Raw genomic sequence first — 18,012 nt, forward strand, 5'->3', positions numbered from 1 at the left:
TTCTGGCAGGTAAAAGTCATAAGCGGCTCTCACACCCAAAACCACCAATTAGTGCGCTGTAGTAATTCTTCTAGTATCGGCTCTCCACTATGGGGCACAGTCAATGCAGAGATATGCGGTTTATCATTGCTGACCTCTTTGTCACCGACACCCAGCCTTTCTGTCTCCTGCGCAGCACAAGGTAGTGAGGAGTGCCTTGGGTTAAGCGTCCAAGATGGCGACTGTCGTAGGTAGATTACTCCTGCTGCGCACTGCTCCTCATAGTAAGGTAGGGCAATCGAAGCGTCAGTATGGGTGGTGTAGGGCTGAATAGGTGCGATCTCTGTGACTAAAAAAGCGTTGCTGTAGCGATCCAATAATTCTTTCATTTGGCTGATAAGATGCGCGGCCATGTCTTCCCGCCTTCAATATATTCACAGCAAATAGTAAATAGAGCCCACGAGTGCTTGACACCTAAGCTGCCTCAAAAGTGACCAAAAGATAGCTCTCCAGCTGAGTTCTCAACTTAGGGTAAAAAGTGGTAAATTAGATAATAAATCCTTCAAAAATAGCTATATGAGTTAGGAGCTCTTGGGATGTGTGTCTTGCCTCGGCGGTAGTTGGCTCCGCCCCCCGGGGTTTTATATTTTAACCAACAAAGACAAAAGGAAAAAAAATACAAAACAAGGAAAATACCATATTGTGGGAAGAATTATCTTGTTATGATAGTAACATAAAACAAGAACAATGCAATACAATACAAAACAATACAAAAAAAAGTAATATATATTCAATATTATTTGATCCTCCCCTCTCTCTACTCCTCAAAGCACCCTTCATGAGCCTACCGAATTCCCAGTAAAATTAGGTCTGAATTCCTGAATGGAAAAATCATAATATCCTGTTCTTCCTTAGAAAGCGATTGGATAAAAATGGACCATTTCCCCAAAAAGGAGCATACTTGTAAATCTATATTAGTATCTGTATCTTTCTGTTCAATTATGCATTGTTTTTTTTATAAAATTCATAATTTCTGTAAATTCGGGTATTGTCTTATCTTTCCATTTATGAAAGATGAGGCTTCTTATGCACAAAATGCAAGAGTTAATAATTTTATTATTAGGCATATCATTATTATAGGGAAAGAGGAGGTTATATCATGCTTGGAAAAAGTAAAAAAAGACATTTTAAGAGCCGTATTAATTCAGTATTGAACTTTTATCCACAGTTGCTTTATTTTTGGGCAATCCCATAACATACGGATCATATTTGCACCTAATAATTGACATTTAGGGCATTTATTAAAATCTAGGTTGTACCATTTATATCCTTTATACGGGGTATAATATGTTATATATAGTAGTTTAAGATGAGATTCTCTCCAAGAAGCTGATAGTGTGGTTTCATGTACCCTATTAATAGAATATTTTATATCAAGAATATGGACATTTATTAAAGATATAGGTTAAATGATCTTCTCCTTTAATTCCCGCTAACAATCTATACCAGGGAGAGATAGAACAAAGACCATGTTGAACTAATTTAATCCAGGAATCTAATTTTGTCCAGTTCCAATTCCATCCATATAGGGTGGTAAGATTGGAAATATAGTGTCTGATCTGAAGATATGCAAATAAATCCTTATTATCTTAAGAATACTGTTCTTTCATAGCAGAAAAAGATTTAACTGCATATAGGTTAAAATCCACAAATTGTGCCACCTTAAGAAGCCCCAAACTAGCTCATTTTTCAAATATCTTAGTTTGGATTCCTGGAATAAATTCAGGATTCCCCATGGTGGCCTGGTAATTGGAAACTGCATGATGAAGACCCAACTTTGCAACTAACTTCTGCCAAGCAAGCAATAAATTATATACCGAGGCTAGATTTTTAACTGATCTAGGAATGGTTTTGAGATTACAGTGAAGGAGGGCTATGGGTAAGTATGGGTTTAAAATATTTTCCTCAAGGTCAAGCTGAGAGAAGTAATCCGACGCCCTAAATCAACCTACACAAAACCTTGCCAATGAGATCAGACTATAGAGTTCCAAGTCGGGCAGGCCACCATATTCTTTCCCCAGAAATAATCTTTTCAAAGCACTTCTAGAATTTTTCCCTTGCCATATAACACAGGTACAAGGAGATATATATCAGCATTTACAAGGCATAGTTATAAGGCATTAAAGAAATGCTACATACTAAACATCTGTATATTAACATTTGTGGTATAGTTGTCATTGAGCATTACAGAAGAAGGTGGTATATTTCTCAAAGGTATATATGCACTATGCAAATCTGAATACAAAGGATTAAGTCTGTATAAAAGAGATCTGAACATTGAGAGGTACATAAAGGACTAGTCGAGTCCCATTTTATACTAAACCTGTGCCTCTTAATTTTTTTTTTTATATATTAACAACTAAGAACAGAACAAAACATACAACAAAACATACAACAAAACATACAACCAAATATTAACACTGGTGGTATGCCCAAAAGGGTATACTAATTCTCATTGCAGTAGGTATAACAGGTAATATGCAGCTTTATAGAAGATGGAATATATGTATATGTGGTGCTCACATAGCAAAGAAACCAAGTGACATTCAGTTGTGCATATATATATATATATATATATATATACGCATACACGCATACACATACATACATACCCACACATACAAGTCGTTGAAGATGAAACTAATAAAGTGAAACAGCAGGCTTTTATAATATGTGATGAGGTAAGCCAAGGCATGAAAAACCAGATGCATCATTCAATATGAAGAGAGGGGCAGCACTGAAAGATAATTAGCAGGAATGTTTAAGTAATGCTACTAATGTCTAGGCTATACTGTGGAAACAGAGACTGGGCAATCCCAGTATATTAAACACAAGTGATGCATGAGACTGCAAATAATTCTAATAAAGTAATACAGCATGCTTCTGCATATAGAGTAAACTGAAGTATATCAGAATAGAAAATACAAATGGCATCCTACAATGTAAAAAAAAAAAAAAGAGAGGCAGGATTGAGAAATCATTAACAAAATCTATAAGCAATAATACCAATGTTTAGCTTATACTGTGGAAACAATCAGGAGTTTTCAGCATGGGAAGCTGGGCAACCTCAATATGTTAACTCTAAAGTATTTAACTCTAAGAAAGGGAAACCATATTTTCCTACATATACACATAGAAAGCAAAATGAGGTATCAGAGTATAAAATGCAAATTGTTTCATTCAATGTGATGATTGAGACAGCATTGATGGGAAGTGAACAAAATCTGCATTGCTGAATACTTGCTGTTGAATATTCAAAAAAAAAAAAAAAAAAAAAAGGATTGCAGGCATATTTTTTTATCAAGGTTGTAAGCAACCTGTCATAAGTCATAAGTAAAATGATGGTGCACTGCCATCTCTTTAAAGCAGTCCCTTATGGAAGTCCCAAACATGAGGGGGGTGAGTTAATACCCTATCTCTGCAAAGGATATCATCCAACTCCTACACAAGCAGGGAGAGGATGAACGCTGCAAACAAAGCATGAGTGAACAGGACATAAACTGCTCCAAGTGTGGAATGAGAAATATATTGCAGCTGTCCCTGAAAAGGTCCTGCAGAGCTTTACATCTTTTCTATCCAGACAGTCTGCCCACATGTTGCTCCACTGAAATGGTCTTGTAAGTTTATTACACTGAGGGTTCCTCTGAGAGCAGCCATCTGCTAGTAGCTCTGGAGCTGACATCAGTAAATCAAATAGGCACAAGTCTGTTACATTTAAACTGACCTCATGGCATGTTTCTGCAGTCTTAGGTGGGAGTCTCAGTGATCCAAGTGATATATCCTCTGAGCAGCCGTTATGAGAGTCCAATATGAGAACAGTTAGATTGTCAGCATACTTCACATAGCCATGCTGTATTGGGTACTCAGTAATAGAATTTTCCTTGTGATCTTCACACATGGTCATTATCGGTTTGGTGCCTCTCACAACTCCCTGAACTTCCTGGCATAACTCTGAACAGGCAGATAGCAATCTGTCCAGTGAAGGTGTAAACAGCATGGTCAGTTCCTGGATGAGGTTATCTTTGCACATCAGCATGTTGAATCCTACTTTGCATCCAGGATTATAGGAGGCCTCAGCTGCTGTTTATAAGATGGTGTAGGCAGTTTTACTGCTGTCTCTTCTCAGGGGCAAGGGCGTGATGTAGGGGCCCTTCACGCATCAGGTTTCAGCTGCAGCAAGTGCCCGCATAGATTAGGATGCCTGCTCAGCAAGAAAAGTAGCGTGGGTTAGCTGGTGGCAGCGATTAATTGCTTTTTTTAAGAGCTGTTTTGCAGAGCTCTTTCTTCTTGCTGCCACCCGGTTGCTCCGCCCACAGGAAGTCCTCGAGATCTTTTTTTTTAAGAATTATAGGGATATTCTGAATTATATATACATTTTTAGGGAAGGAGATAATTTTAAATAAAGCAATCCTTCCTGAAATGTTTAATGGCAAATTGTGCCAATGAAGCAGATCTTCTTTAATCTTCGAAAGTATTTTTGTAATATTCAAAGCATACCAAGTACTTGGGTCTCGTGAAATCTTAATACGCAAAGATGTAAATGAATGTATGGCAACTTTGAATGGTATGTCTACAGTAGATGGCTGATGTTCCTTAAGCCAAAAAATTTCAGATTTGAATATGTTTACTTTATAACCAGAGAAGGAACTAAACAGTTCTACCTCATGTAGAAGATGCAGAATATTCTGTGAGAGGTTAGAAATATACACTAAAAGATCATAGGCATAAAGAGCAACTTTAACTTCTTTTTTGCCAATTTTGATACCCTCAACTCTCTGACAAATTGCTATGGCTAAAGATTCTATGGCTATAATAAATAAGAAAGGTGAGAGTGGACATCCTTGTCTAGTCCCTTGCTTAAGACATATTCTCAGTTAGCTGGCCATTAATTAATAAAGCTGTTTTAGAATTATTATAAATATTATTTACTAAATGGAAAAAAGCCCTTGTAGTCCGAATTTCTGCAAAGAGGAAAATATATGATCATGTTGCACCGAGTCGAACACCTTCTCGGCATCCAGTGACACTACAGCCATGTAATTGTGAGTTTTAAAAGAAGTAGTGGACATAGTTTCTTTTGAAAGGCAATAATCTATTGTGAGAAATAATTCTCTGATCCTAGCAGAAGCGTTCCTGCCTTTAAGAAAACCAACCTGATCTGAGTGAATTATTTGATTTAAGGGAGTCTGCAATCTCCTAGCAAAAATAGTAGTCAAAGTTTTATAATCAGAATTTAATAGAGCTATTGGTCTGTAGGAACCCATTTCCAGAGGATTTTTACCTTTCTTTAAGATTAAAGTAGTCCAGGATGCAGAGAAGGCGTCCAAACAGGGTGCGCTGTTTATAGAATAATAATTAAACAGATTTGTAAGATAAAGAGTAATATTAGGTTTCAACAATTTAAAAAATTAATTGGGAAGTAAGTCTGGTCCTGGATTTTTGTGTAAAGCTATGGAATCTATAGTGTCCATGATTTCTTTATCAGTATTAAAGGCGTTAATCAGGGGTAAAAGATGTTGTGGACATCTTGGCACCGAAATACTATCCCAAACTTCTACTTTATGATCTAAATTCAGCTTCTTATATGAGTACAAATCTGAATAATATGAGGTAAAAAAAGACAGGATCTGTTTAGAGTCTTTATAAGTCTCATTGTTTACTTGTATTATTTCAATCCCTTGAGAACTCAGAGAGTTTTTAGTGATCCTGGCTAAGATTTTACCCGACTTGTTGCCATATCTATAATATTTAGCCAGGCTAGGGTATCTCGTTCTTTCTTAGCATTCAGGTATTTTACCCAGTTTTCACTAGAGGAGTTTAGAAGATATGCATTATATGTATTAACTAACCATTTTATAGTTTCTCTATCTTCCGAAGCTTTTTCTTCAAATTGATCATAAAAGAAGTAATATATCCGGTCAAGACTGACTTAGCGGTCTGCCAGAAAAACTAAGGGTTACCCTTATGTGCTTCATTGAAAAGACAATAATCTTCCCATTTTTTAACAAGGTAATTTCTAAATTTAAGATCATTGAAGAGATGGGTAGGGAAATGAAAACGACGGAAGAAGGAATTAAATGAGTAAAGGGAGATTTCCAGTACAATAGGTGCATGATCCGAAAGGCAAAAAAGGGAAATCAAGAGAATTTACTCCTGTGTTTATTAAACTATTACTAATCAAAAACAAATCTATCCTAGAGAGCGAATTGTATTTTTTTGAGATACAAGTATAATTTTTAATGTCGGGATTTTGTTCTCCTCCTAAAATTAGATGGCCATTAACCATTTTTAGTATTCTAGTTTGTAGGAGATTCCAAAATAATGTATTAAAATCATTAAGTGAGTATATATTGCATAAAGTGAACAAAACATTAATAGTTTTTATCTTTAATATAATAACTCTCCCTTCAGAATCAATATATGAGTCAACAATTTCATATTTAAACAATTTTCCAAGCAAAATAACCACACCTCTTTTCCTTACTAATGAAGGGGAAACAATTACTTCTCCTACCCATTGAGATTTAAGTTTCAAACTTTATTCCAGTGATAAGTGGGTTTCCTGAAGGAAAGCTATGTCAGTACGTAGTTTCTTTAAATGAAGAAGGATAGCCTTCCTTTTGATGGGGGATATTATACCCCCTATGTTCCAGGATGTTATAATAAGTTTCCTATTTTTATCGAATTCTTAGTTTTGTAAGGCGGAGGGCTATGCAAAAAAAAAAAAAAGCGGGGAGAGAGGGGAGAAAAGAAGGGAAAAAAGAGAAGAAAAAAACCCCAAAACAAAAAACAACACACACAACGCATACTCATTTGAACCCCATTGGAGCAAGTTTGAGGGCATTTAATCTGATTCTTTTTTAGCTTTAAAAAACTGTTCAGCTTCAATTGCATTATCAAAAAAATGTATTGTATTACCATCAGAAACTTTAAGCTTGGCCGGATAAATAACTGTAGCCCTAATTCCTTCTTTTAACATTTTGCTACCAATAGAAGAAAGCTCATTTCTTTTATTAAGGATTTCATATGAAAAAATCTTGAAATATCTTAATCTGAGCCCTTTCTAAAGTATTTTCTTCTGAAAATTTAAAATTTTAGCAACCACTGGCCTAGGTCTGTTACTCCCGTCAGTGTTAGAAAATACTCTGCCCACTCTATGTGCTCTTTTGACAATAATCGGAGTAGAAGATGAGGGCATTTCCAGCAGGGAGGGGAGTGTTACAGATACAAATTTTATTAAATCTTCATACTCTTTTGACTCAGGAATTCCAATTAACCTAATATTATTCCATCTACTACTGTTTTCAAGGTCTTTTAGTTTTGTTTGAAGTTTTAAGGTCAGAGTTTGGTTGTCTACCAAGTGTGTTTTCTGTGTGGCATTAACATCCTCCAGGTCAGACAGCCATTGTTCTAATTCTACTACTCGAGTGGTGTATTCTCTGACCTCCTGCCTAAGTGAAGATATCTCTGATTTAAATTCTATCTTTAGAGATTCAAAATAGGGTGATAAGGATTCAATAATGTCTCTAACTAAAAGTTGTCTCGATAAAGGGTAATTTGGTGTAGATGAGCAAGTACTTCCACAAAGGTTTCTACTGGTTGTTTATTTTTCTTATCTCTTTTAGTGGCCATTATTGGAGATTTTACTCTAGCCTGTAAGGTAGGGGAAAGGAATTTCTCCATAGTAAAGTAAAAAGGAAATGGTTCAAATATTGGAGAATAATAAAACCAATATTTAGTTTAATATCTGATAAAGAACAGAAGTGAAATATGTTTCTTAGTTAGATAAGTATTAGATGGAGAAACAAAGATGAAAATACACTCTGTGTGGTTTTTTAGGCCCCAAAAGGCCAACAAATCTGTATCAATAAACACAAATATCACAAGGTTTACAGGTTAATAATTCCCCTTTTTTCTATAGAGATTCTATGTAAATGCTTATTGAATATGAATTATTCCTTTTTTTCCCCCTCTCTTTTCTTTCTAGAAAAAAGTATAAGAATTTTTAGCAAATCCTAGTCATGTTCATATACAGCAAATATGAGAAAATTATTAAAGTTATCGAATATAAACTCAATTATCAAGTGTGTAAAAAATGCAACAAAGTGACATTTTTCAGAAAGAGAATTTCAATTAAGTATAATGTCACAGCCTGTTGCCGGCAAATGTAAGGTCACTTTTGATAAGTGTGTTGGTATCTTCACTGGGGTAACAGAACTAATAAGAAAGCTGCAAAAAGAGATTATGCAGTCTTGCAAAGATACACCTTCACTTGTATGGCATAGGCCACTGTGAATTCTGCACCCAGACTATTTTACAAAGCATACACAAGAGTCACTCTTTAATATAGTTCATTTTCGTATCAGGAAATAAAGATGTTTCAAAGCAAGATGAACCTAAGGCTTCATCTGGGCTGGTGGCTTCACTGGGGTTAGAGTGGACTTTAAAGTGATATCAATGAATATATAGCTGTAGACTGTTACTTCAGAGGATGTAACCCAAAACACAGTATCCCCAAATTGTAGCTCATACCCCAGACTCACAAACCTGGCCACAGGGCTTAATACTTTGACAGATACGAGAGCTGCATGGTGTGTGGGTGTCTTCACTGGGGTAGCAAGCCCACTGAAAAAAACAGGGGCTAACAGCTATTATAATACTATAGAAAGAAAAGTTGCCCTCCCTTTTTTTTTCTCCAACTTATAGAGTCTCCATTAAGGGGGGGTTATAACTTATACCCAGACTACTTTTACCCAGCATACAGTCCCAATTTAATAGAAGACATATTCAATATTGTTGCAAGATGTCCAAGAACAGCACACAAATTAGAAATTCACCTGGGTTAGTGTCTTCACTGGGGTCAGCGTGGCAGCATATGTAATTAAGCTCAGATCAGTCAGCGATCAATAAGGCCAAGTGCACCAAGGACTCCCAGACTCAGAAATCTAACCACAGGACTTACCTCCACATTCAGCTTCTTAGACTGTGATGCCCAGACTGAAGACAGCAACTGCCCAAAATGAAGGGCTCCAAGAGCAAGTCCTCCCTTTGCACCATGAGGGGTCAAATAACGTTGCATCCCAGTGTGTACAGCGCAGGTGGAGGTGGAGCGGATGGCTGTATGTCCGAACGGTTTCTTCCTCCTGCTGTAGCAGGCACCAAACGTTAGGCCCCACATCAAGGTGAACCGCTTGTAGGAGCCCTTCCTCACCGCACTCAGAGGCACAGGATGCGTGCGTGCTCCTTGACTCCGCCTCCCATTGTCTGTTTGATACTTTGGTTGTAATACCATTACTGGGTTGAGACATGGGGGAAGATTTATGAAGCAGCGAATGCTGCTTTCTAGGTGGCAGACTGAAATCATTCGATCGGGATGAATGGCACCCCCTGTTAGTGGGGGATTGGCCGTGCAATGTTAAATGCAGACAGTGTATGCTGTCGGCATTTGGCAAGGTCGAGCAGACATGATCCGCTATAGCGAATCAAGTCCGCTCGACCATTAATAAATTTACCCCATGGAATACAAATAACTTTTCTGAGGATCCTTAGTTTGTGATATGTCTTGCATACTCCATTATTAGGATTTAACTGGAGGACTATAAAGGGGATTAAAACCTTCATGATAATACTCTCCTTTTTATTAAGAATTTTTTTATATAATTTTTCTTTTGTATATATTTCTCTTTTGAAAAATAATTTAATATTTTAAATACAATAATAACTTTTTAATCAATACTTTTTTTCTTATTGGGATATAGACTTGTTTGAAAACATATACCGGTGTATATATATATATATATATATATAAAACTACCTTTTAGCATAAGTGGCCACTAGGTTTTCTTTTAATTGTGTATATTATATAAATTTGAAATAAAATGATGTATTATTTGTTCATAAAATCTGCTTGATTATTTATGTATATATCTTCTTAACAAGGAATAATTCTCCACACCCAGCTCTTAGGAGTGCATCTCATTTTTTTTTTACTGTTTTAAATAATACCAACTGTATTTGTGGGATATACGTTTTTTTCTTAGATTGCAATAGGGTTTATAAACTGTGAGATTGAGCATCTTCTTCTTCTTTCATCAATGATAGCTTATTACAGCTACAAAATTAGTTTTACAAACAGGAAACAACAACATTGTTGCATATATTTTTTTATTTCAGTTTGTTAATGTATCTATTTAATCATTATACTATATTATAAAAAAAGTGTACCATATTTACCCTTTTGTGCCTAATTTTGCATTATACAGAGGCTGTGAACCATTTTTCATTACTAACTTTGTCCACCAGATGGTGCCTTAGTGTAAATATTTTGTCTGTTTCTCATGCACTGCTTTGCTGTCAATCAAGTTGTCTTACAATTTAAAAAAATAGTTAATTTTTAAGAAATCATTACATAATGGCAAAGTAGTTAACATAAGGCTAAATATATGCTGACATTTACCAATGACCCCTTGATTATGAACATTTTAGAAATATTAAAACAAACTATCCTCAGCGCTTATCCGAATACAGATTTGGTGCACTAATTTACATAATATATACTATATATATATATATATATATATATATATATATATATATATATATATATATATATATATATATATATATATATTTATAATTGCACAGTAAAAAGAAAAATAATTCAAGTTTATTAAGTACACAACTTCCACAAAGTGTAAAGAGGCAAAAATTTATATGTTTATAAAACAATTGTAAGCAATACGGAAAACAAATCTCAGAAACATGAAATTCCCAGTAAAAAGTTCCAAGTAAAATGATTAAAGCAAATAAAAATTGATAAAGGGCTTAATCATACAGACATTTAATCAAATCTAATGAAATATATTTATGCTGTTTCTCTGTGCACTGAGGACAATAAAGAGTTACCTTAATGTTTTTTCTCCTGAGAGACCAGGATATTCTTATAGATGTGTGGTGTGTCTGACACTTTATCAGTCTGACCTCCATTCTCACTCCTGCTATGTGTGTAAACTCCCCTTCACATATGAGTCAAAGAGCAGTTACTTAGGAAAATAAACTTTGCTACTAGCAGTCATTTTATGAACTAACTGAAGCAATTATTCACAACTGCTGTCATCTTACCTTGTTGCATCCTTCCCAGTCTGATCCTGAAAGTATGGGGTCCCTAGGCTGTGAAGCCAGAATTGGGTAATGGGTCTTAGAGTGCTATGGTTGTGCAGTGAGCAGAATCAAATTAAGTCATTTATAATAAAGGCAGAGGGGCGAGAGGCACAATGTCTCAAAATTTGCAACCTGTGACATTCCCACAAATTTCAGGCTGGTAAGAACTTAAAGGGCCACTCAATCAAAATTAAACTTTCATTATTCAGATAGAGCTTGTTATTTTAAAAAACCTTCCAATTTACTTCCATTAACTAAATGTGCACAGTCTTTTTATATTTAAACGTTTTGAGTCACCAGCTCCTACTGAGCATGTGCAAGAATAAGTGTGTATGCATTTGTGATTGGCTGATGGCTGTCACATTGTACGTGTATGCATTTGTTATTGGCTGATGGCTGTCATATGGTACAGGGGGAGTGGAAAAAAACATAACTTTTAAAATTGTCAGAAAAAAAATCTACTACTCATTTGAAGTTCAGACTAAGTGATATTGCATTGTCTTGTTATCTTGCATTTGTTGATTATGCAAATCTACTGTGTTGACTGGTCCTTTAACATTCCATAACAAACACACAAAAAATCTATTAAAATAGTGCTCTCTAGGCAGCTGCCTACCTTGTCTAATAATATATTTGGGCCTTTTTTATTAAATGATTTATTTTTTAACTCATTCCATCATGACATATCAAATGCATGTTTTAATTAATATTTTGAAATTAATTTTTATTCGCTTTGTTAAGAAAAAAAGACAATTGTCTAAACATGTAAAAAATACCAGTAGCATGAAACAAATTATGAAATATTTTATTTCTGACCACCCCATAGGCAATGGGGCATATTTATCAAGCTCCGTATGAAGCCCTGTGTTTCTGGCGAGCCTTCAGACTCGCCAGAAACGCCAGTTATGAAGCAGTGGTCTAAAGACTGCTGCTCCATAACCTGTCCAGCTGCTCCGAGGAGGCGGACAGACATGCCGCAATTCAACCTGATCGAATATGATCGGGTTGATTGACACCACCCTGCTGAATCTACAGGGGCTGCGTTGCACCAGCAGTTAACAAGAGCTGCTGGTGCAATGCTGAATGCGGAGAGCGTATTGCTCTCCGCATTCAGCGAGGTCTGTCGGACATGATCCGCAATGTCGGATCATGTCCGACAGGCCTTTCATTAATAGGCCCCAATGAAATAAAGGCCAACATGATTGTGCTAAAAACCTGAACTATAAGGTGATGCTCATCCAGTTTAATGTACACAGAATTAAAAGGGGATTTTATTTAAGAACAAATATTCTGCCATCCATCTGAAAGAGCAGATCCTAAACAAATTTAAATGAATACTGTTGTGTACTTCCTACTAATGTTTATTGGCTCATTGGTAGAAGCTTACCTCTGAGGACACATGAACTTAAAATACACCATATTGTGTTACATGTAATACTATTTTTATGTCACATGGTCATAAAAGCATTAATTAATCATCTGAGGATATACAGGATCTCCTGCAGCAGATATATGATGGCAAAAATTAGCACACGTTAGTCATGACACTGCTGGACGTAGGTAGATTGAAGAATTGGTTAACATTCAATTAACATTTGCCTAGGGGCTCTGGTGCTGTGCCCATGTGAACAACTATACCTAATGTTACATCTAAAACGTATACAAATCCCTGAAAAATGCACCACATGATACTAAGTGACAAAGTCATAGCTAATAATTTAGTAGATACCTAGTAGAGAGGCAATTTGAAAATATCTGTATTTTTTTATTTGTATGCACCAAAATCAGAATGTGGTGGTTGTTTCTGCTGTCAAATTTCTGTGTAGTGTTTTATAAGAGATGGGCATTTGTTTTAGATATTTATTTTTGTTAAATTAAACAAATATCCAAATGAATGCACCAAAGAAAATGAAAAAATACTGACTAAAAAAATTACCAGTATTCATTCGTTTCCATTATTTGGGCAATTCCATGTAAAGGTTAATCTGTCACACAGTTTGTTTGTTTTTTCAGATAAACAAGTGTTTCTATATATTTTTGGACAGCGCATAAACCCCCCTCTTTGGATTAGACACTTGCTTCCCTCCCAGAGACTTTTAGAAAAAAATTGCACTCCTTACTTTGAAAGCAACACTACTTCTCTAATCTTTCTTCTAACCCAAAACGTCTATTCTTCACTTTCAATACTCTCCTCCACCCTCCCCCACTTCCTAATACCACTTCTCTGTCAGCTCAAGACTTTGCCAGTCACTTCATTAACAAAATTGATTCCATCAGACATGAAATCAGCTCTCAACATAATTCCATTCTCTCCCCCCCTCAAACACCCTCACTCAACCACAACCCTCATAACCTGAAACTTAGCTTATTCTCCTCTGTTACTGAGGAAGAAGTTTCGGCACTTATACTGCGCTCTCACCTCACTACTTGTCCCCTTGACCCTATCCCCTCACAGCTACTCCCCTCCCTCTCTGCTACTCTTACCCCTATACTAACACACATTTTCAACCTCTCCCTCAGCACTGGTACATTTCCCTCATCGATGAAACATGCACTGGTCACACCTATCCTCAAAAAACCTTCCCTTGATCCTACCTCCCCATCCAACTACCGCCCTATTTCCCTCCTCCCTCTTGCTTCGAAGCTTCTCGAAAAACTAGTATATGCACACCTATCCCATTTCCTTACGTTAAACTCCCTTCTTGACCCGCTGCAATCTGGATTTTGTCCCTATCACTCCACAGAGACAGCTATTGTTAAGGTCACCAACGACCTACTTACAGCAAAATCAAAAGGCCACTTCTCTCTGCTTATCCTCCTTGATCTGTCCGCAGCCTTTGACACTGTCGACCACCCTCTTTTGCTCCAAACCCTCCAATCCTTCGGCATCTGTAACACAGCCCTTTTGTGGCTCTCTTCCTACCTATCAAACCGTACCTTCAGTGTAGCCTTCTCTGGGGCCTCCTCTGCCCCGTCACCACTTTCTGTCGGAGTACCGCAAGGCTCTGTCCTCGGTCCCCTTCTCTTCTCAATCTATACGTCATCACTAGGCTCCCTAATTAAGTCCCACGGTTTCCAATATCATTTGTATGCCGACGACACCCAAATCTACTTCTCTGCACCAGACCTATCTCCTTCCTTGCTAACCCATGTCACTAACTGTCTTTCTCACATCTCTCCCTGGATGTCTTCCCACTACCTCAAGCTAAATCTCTCCAAAACTGAGCTCCTCATTTTCCCCCCTTCTTCCAAAATCTCCACCCCCAATATCTCTATAACTGTCGACAACTCCATCATTACCCCTACCCCGCATGCCCGATGTCTCGGGGTCACATTTGACTCAGATCTTTCCTTCACTCCTCACATTCAGTCCTTGGCTAAAGCCTGCCTGCCGCTTCCACCTTAAAAACATCTCCAAAATTAGACACTTCCTTACACAAGATACAACTAAGATTTTAATACACTCTCTCATTCTTTCCCGCCTTGATTACTGCAACTCTGTCCTCTCTGGTCTCCCCACCTGCCGCCTAGCTCCCTTACAATCCATAATGAATGCCTCTGCCAGACTCATCTTCCTTACACGTCGCTCTTCATTTGCTGCACCTCTCTGCCAATCTCTTCACTGGCTTCCTCTTGCCTCTAGGATCAAACACAAAATTCTCACTCTGACATACAAAGCCCTCAACTGCACTGCTCCCCCCTATATCTCAGACCTTGTCTCCAGATACTCTCCCTCCCGTCCCCTTCACACTGTTCATGACCTCCTACTCTCCTCCTCTTTGGTTACCTCATCGCACTCCTGTTTAGAGGACTTCTCCACACTGGCTCCCATCTTGTGGAACTCTCTGCCTCGCCCCACAAGACTCTCCCCTAGTTTTGAAAGCTTCAAGCGCTCCCTAAAGACTCTACTGTTCAAGGATGCATACAACCTATGCTAACCTTACTTTATACAAGTTCCACTCCTCCATTGCTATCCCCTGAACCCCCTTAGCATGTAAGCTTAAGAGTCCAGCTGTTTGTAGATCACCTTCTTAAGAGTGGATTACAACAGTGCAACTCTTGGCAGGGCCCTCTACCCATCTGATCCATTTAATTGTTTTGTTGTACTCCCCTTTGTTTATAGCGCTGCAGAATCTGTTGGCGCTCTACAAATAACCGATAATAATAATAATAAAGCTATTCTTTATTGTATCCTACATCATCTTGCATTTAGATTTAATATTTACGTTCTTAAAATCAAATATTTTTTTAACTAAATCAGGATAGCCGTAACTTATTGGACTGATTTTGATATAAAGTAACTTTTCATACAGTGAAAAGCCTAAATCTTTTGGTAACTAACAATGTTATGTTGGTTATAAGGTAGTGAACATTTAAAATCTACATCCGACACCAAAGGTCTAATTAATTTTCAATACTACTTCCAGTTTGTTTTTATTCTGATAAAAATGGAAATACAAAGTATACTGAATATAGTGCACAAGTTCCCATACAAACAAAAAAAATGTATTCCTATTGGTTAAAAAATAATTTGGGGGTTGGACATAGAAATGCGTCCGACACCAAAGAGGAAGTGATGTAATACTCAAACTAGTTTCCTTTTATTTTAAAGGGAGAGTCTAGTCAAAATTAAATTTTCATGAATCAGGTAAGGCATGCAATTTTAAACAACTTTCCAATTTACTTTTATCATTAATTGTACTTTGTTCTCTTTTTATTCTTAGTTGAAAGCTAACCCTAGGTAGGCTTATATTCTAATTTCTTAGCTCTTGAAGGCTGACTCTTATCTGAATGCATTTTGACATTTGTTCACAACTAGAGGGTGTTAGTTCATGTGTGTTATATAGATATCATTGTTCTCATGCCTGTGGAGTTACTTAGGAGTCAGCACTGATTGCCTAAAATGCAAGTCTGTCAAAAGAACTGAAATAAGGAAGCAGTTTGCAGAGGCTTAGATACAAGGTAATCACAGAGGTAAAAAGTGTATTAATATATATATATATATATATATATATATATATATATATATATATATATATATATATATATATATATATATATAAATATTGGTTGTGCAAAACTGGGGAAGGGGTAATAAAGGGATTATCTATACACTTTTATAGAATAACTACATAATACCAATTGGTTCTTAATATTTTTTCTTACCAGACACATAAATGGAATAGGAATTTATATTTTTTGGACAATCCTCCGTATGGACACTATTCTTGATCTATATTTTATATTTCTTACCCTATTGTTACGTATTTTGTATAGTAAATTGCTCAATGTTTAACTTACATGAGATATATATCTTGGTAAAATCATTTAACCTCTTTTGGCGCTCCCTTTTTGTGGGATTAAAAAAGTGACACAAAACAAGTCAAAAATATATTACAAACTAGACACATTCATAATAACACTAATACAATTTATTTTAAAAAATGCACAAAAAAGGCTCAAAGATATGAGATCTCAGGTGTTAGGGGAAAAAAGGCTGGCAAAGGGCTTTAACATAGAGATACAAACATTTATATATCTAAATATATATATACAGTATATATATATATATATATATATATATATATATGTATACATATGCATTTATGCATTTATATGTATTTACAGACATATATACACATAAATACATGTGTGTGTGTATATATATATATATATATATATATATATATATATATATATATATATATATATATATATATATATATATATATATATATATATATATTTACTTCCTGTGCAGCTGCTGCTGGACCAGCTCAGCACCTGAGAGAATACACTGGGACTATCATTCAACAGCATTACCACTATCAAGATACCTCTAGTTTGGGTGAGCTGCCACACCTACTCCAATCTGCAGCCTGCTTCTACAAGCACATTGGTGTGCTCTGGGAATATGTGAGTACCCTCCATATTAAGGAATTTGTTCTTGTTGCACCATTAATAGTCTGCACATGTGGTGCCCGTATTTCTTGTCTCCCTTATAGCACCTTTAACTTACGCCAAGAGTGCCTTCCAGTGGGTGAGCTGTTACATCTATATAATTCTACAGCCTGCCCCTACCAGCACATAAGTGTGCTTTCTAAATCTGTGAGTACCCATTTGGCTTCAGATATGTTACTCGATGTTGCTTAATAGATGATACTACACATGAGGCGCCCCTCTATTCTGTTTTATTTTATATATATATATATATATATATATATATATATAGGCCGAAACGTACATCTGGGGTTTTGCTGTTTCTCTCGTTCAGAGAGGGATTTCCTGGTATTTCGGGGCTGGACTGTGCTGTGAAGTCAGGATCAGACTGATATGCTTCAAGAAAGTTCTTCTCTGTGAAAGGCACATGTTGAGCAAAAAGAGGCTGCTTCTTGGGTGGTAATTAACCATAAAACAAGCTATTATGCTATTGTTCGTTCCCAGGTTGAGTGCTTCTCCCTTTTTTATATATACACAGTCCAAAGAATGAAAGGCACTCACTGGGGGGTAGTTATCAAGCCGTCTACTTTTCTGGATTCGCCGGCCCAATACGTCCGCCTAAGCTCGCCTACCTTCGCCGCCGCGGACCTGAAAAAATACACCTAAGTTATCAAATAAAGCTGTCAAAAAGCCGTGGGGCGATGAGCAGCGGACTGTGACAGTTATCACTCATCCGATCTCGCTGCCCTTCGGCTTTTTCCCAGCTTTATTGCTAGCCTGTCACTAAGCACTCACACTAAACTGCACTGTTCCACCCCCTATACCGGCGCCCCGGGAGCCCCCCGCAACTAAATAAAGTTACTAACCCCTAAA

Source organism: Bombina bombina, chromosome 4 (genome assembly GCF_027579735.1).
Source record: "Bombina bombina isolate aBomBom1 chromosome 4, aBomBom1.pri, whole genome shotgun sequence".
NCBI classification, from domain to species: Eukaryota; Metazoa; Chordata; class Amphibia; order Anura; family Bombinatoridae; genus Bombina; species Bombina bombina.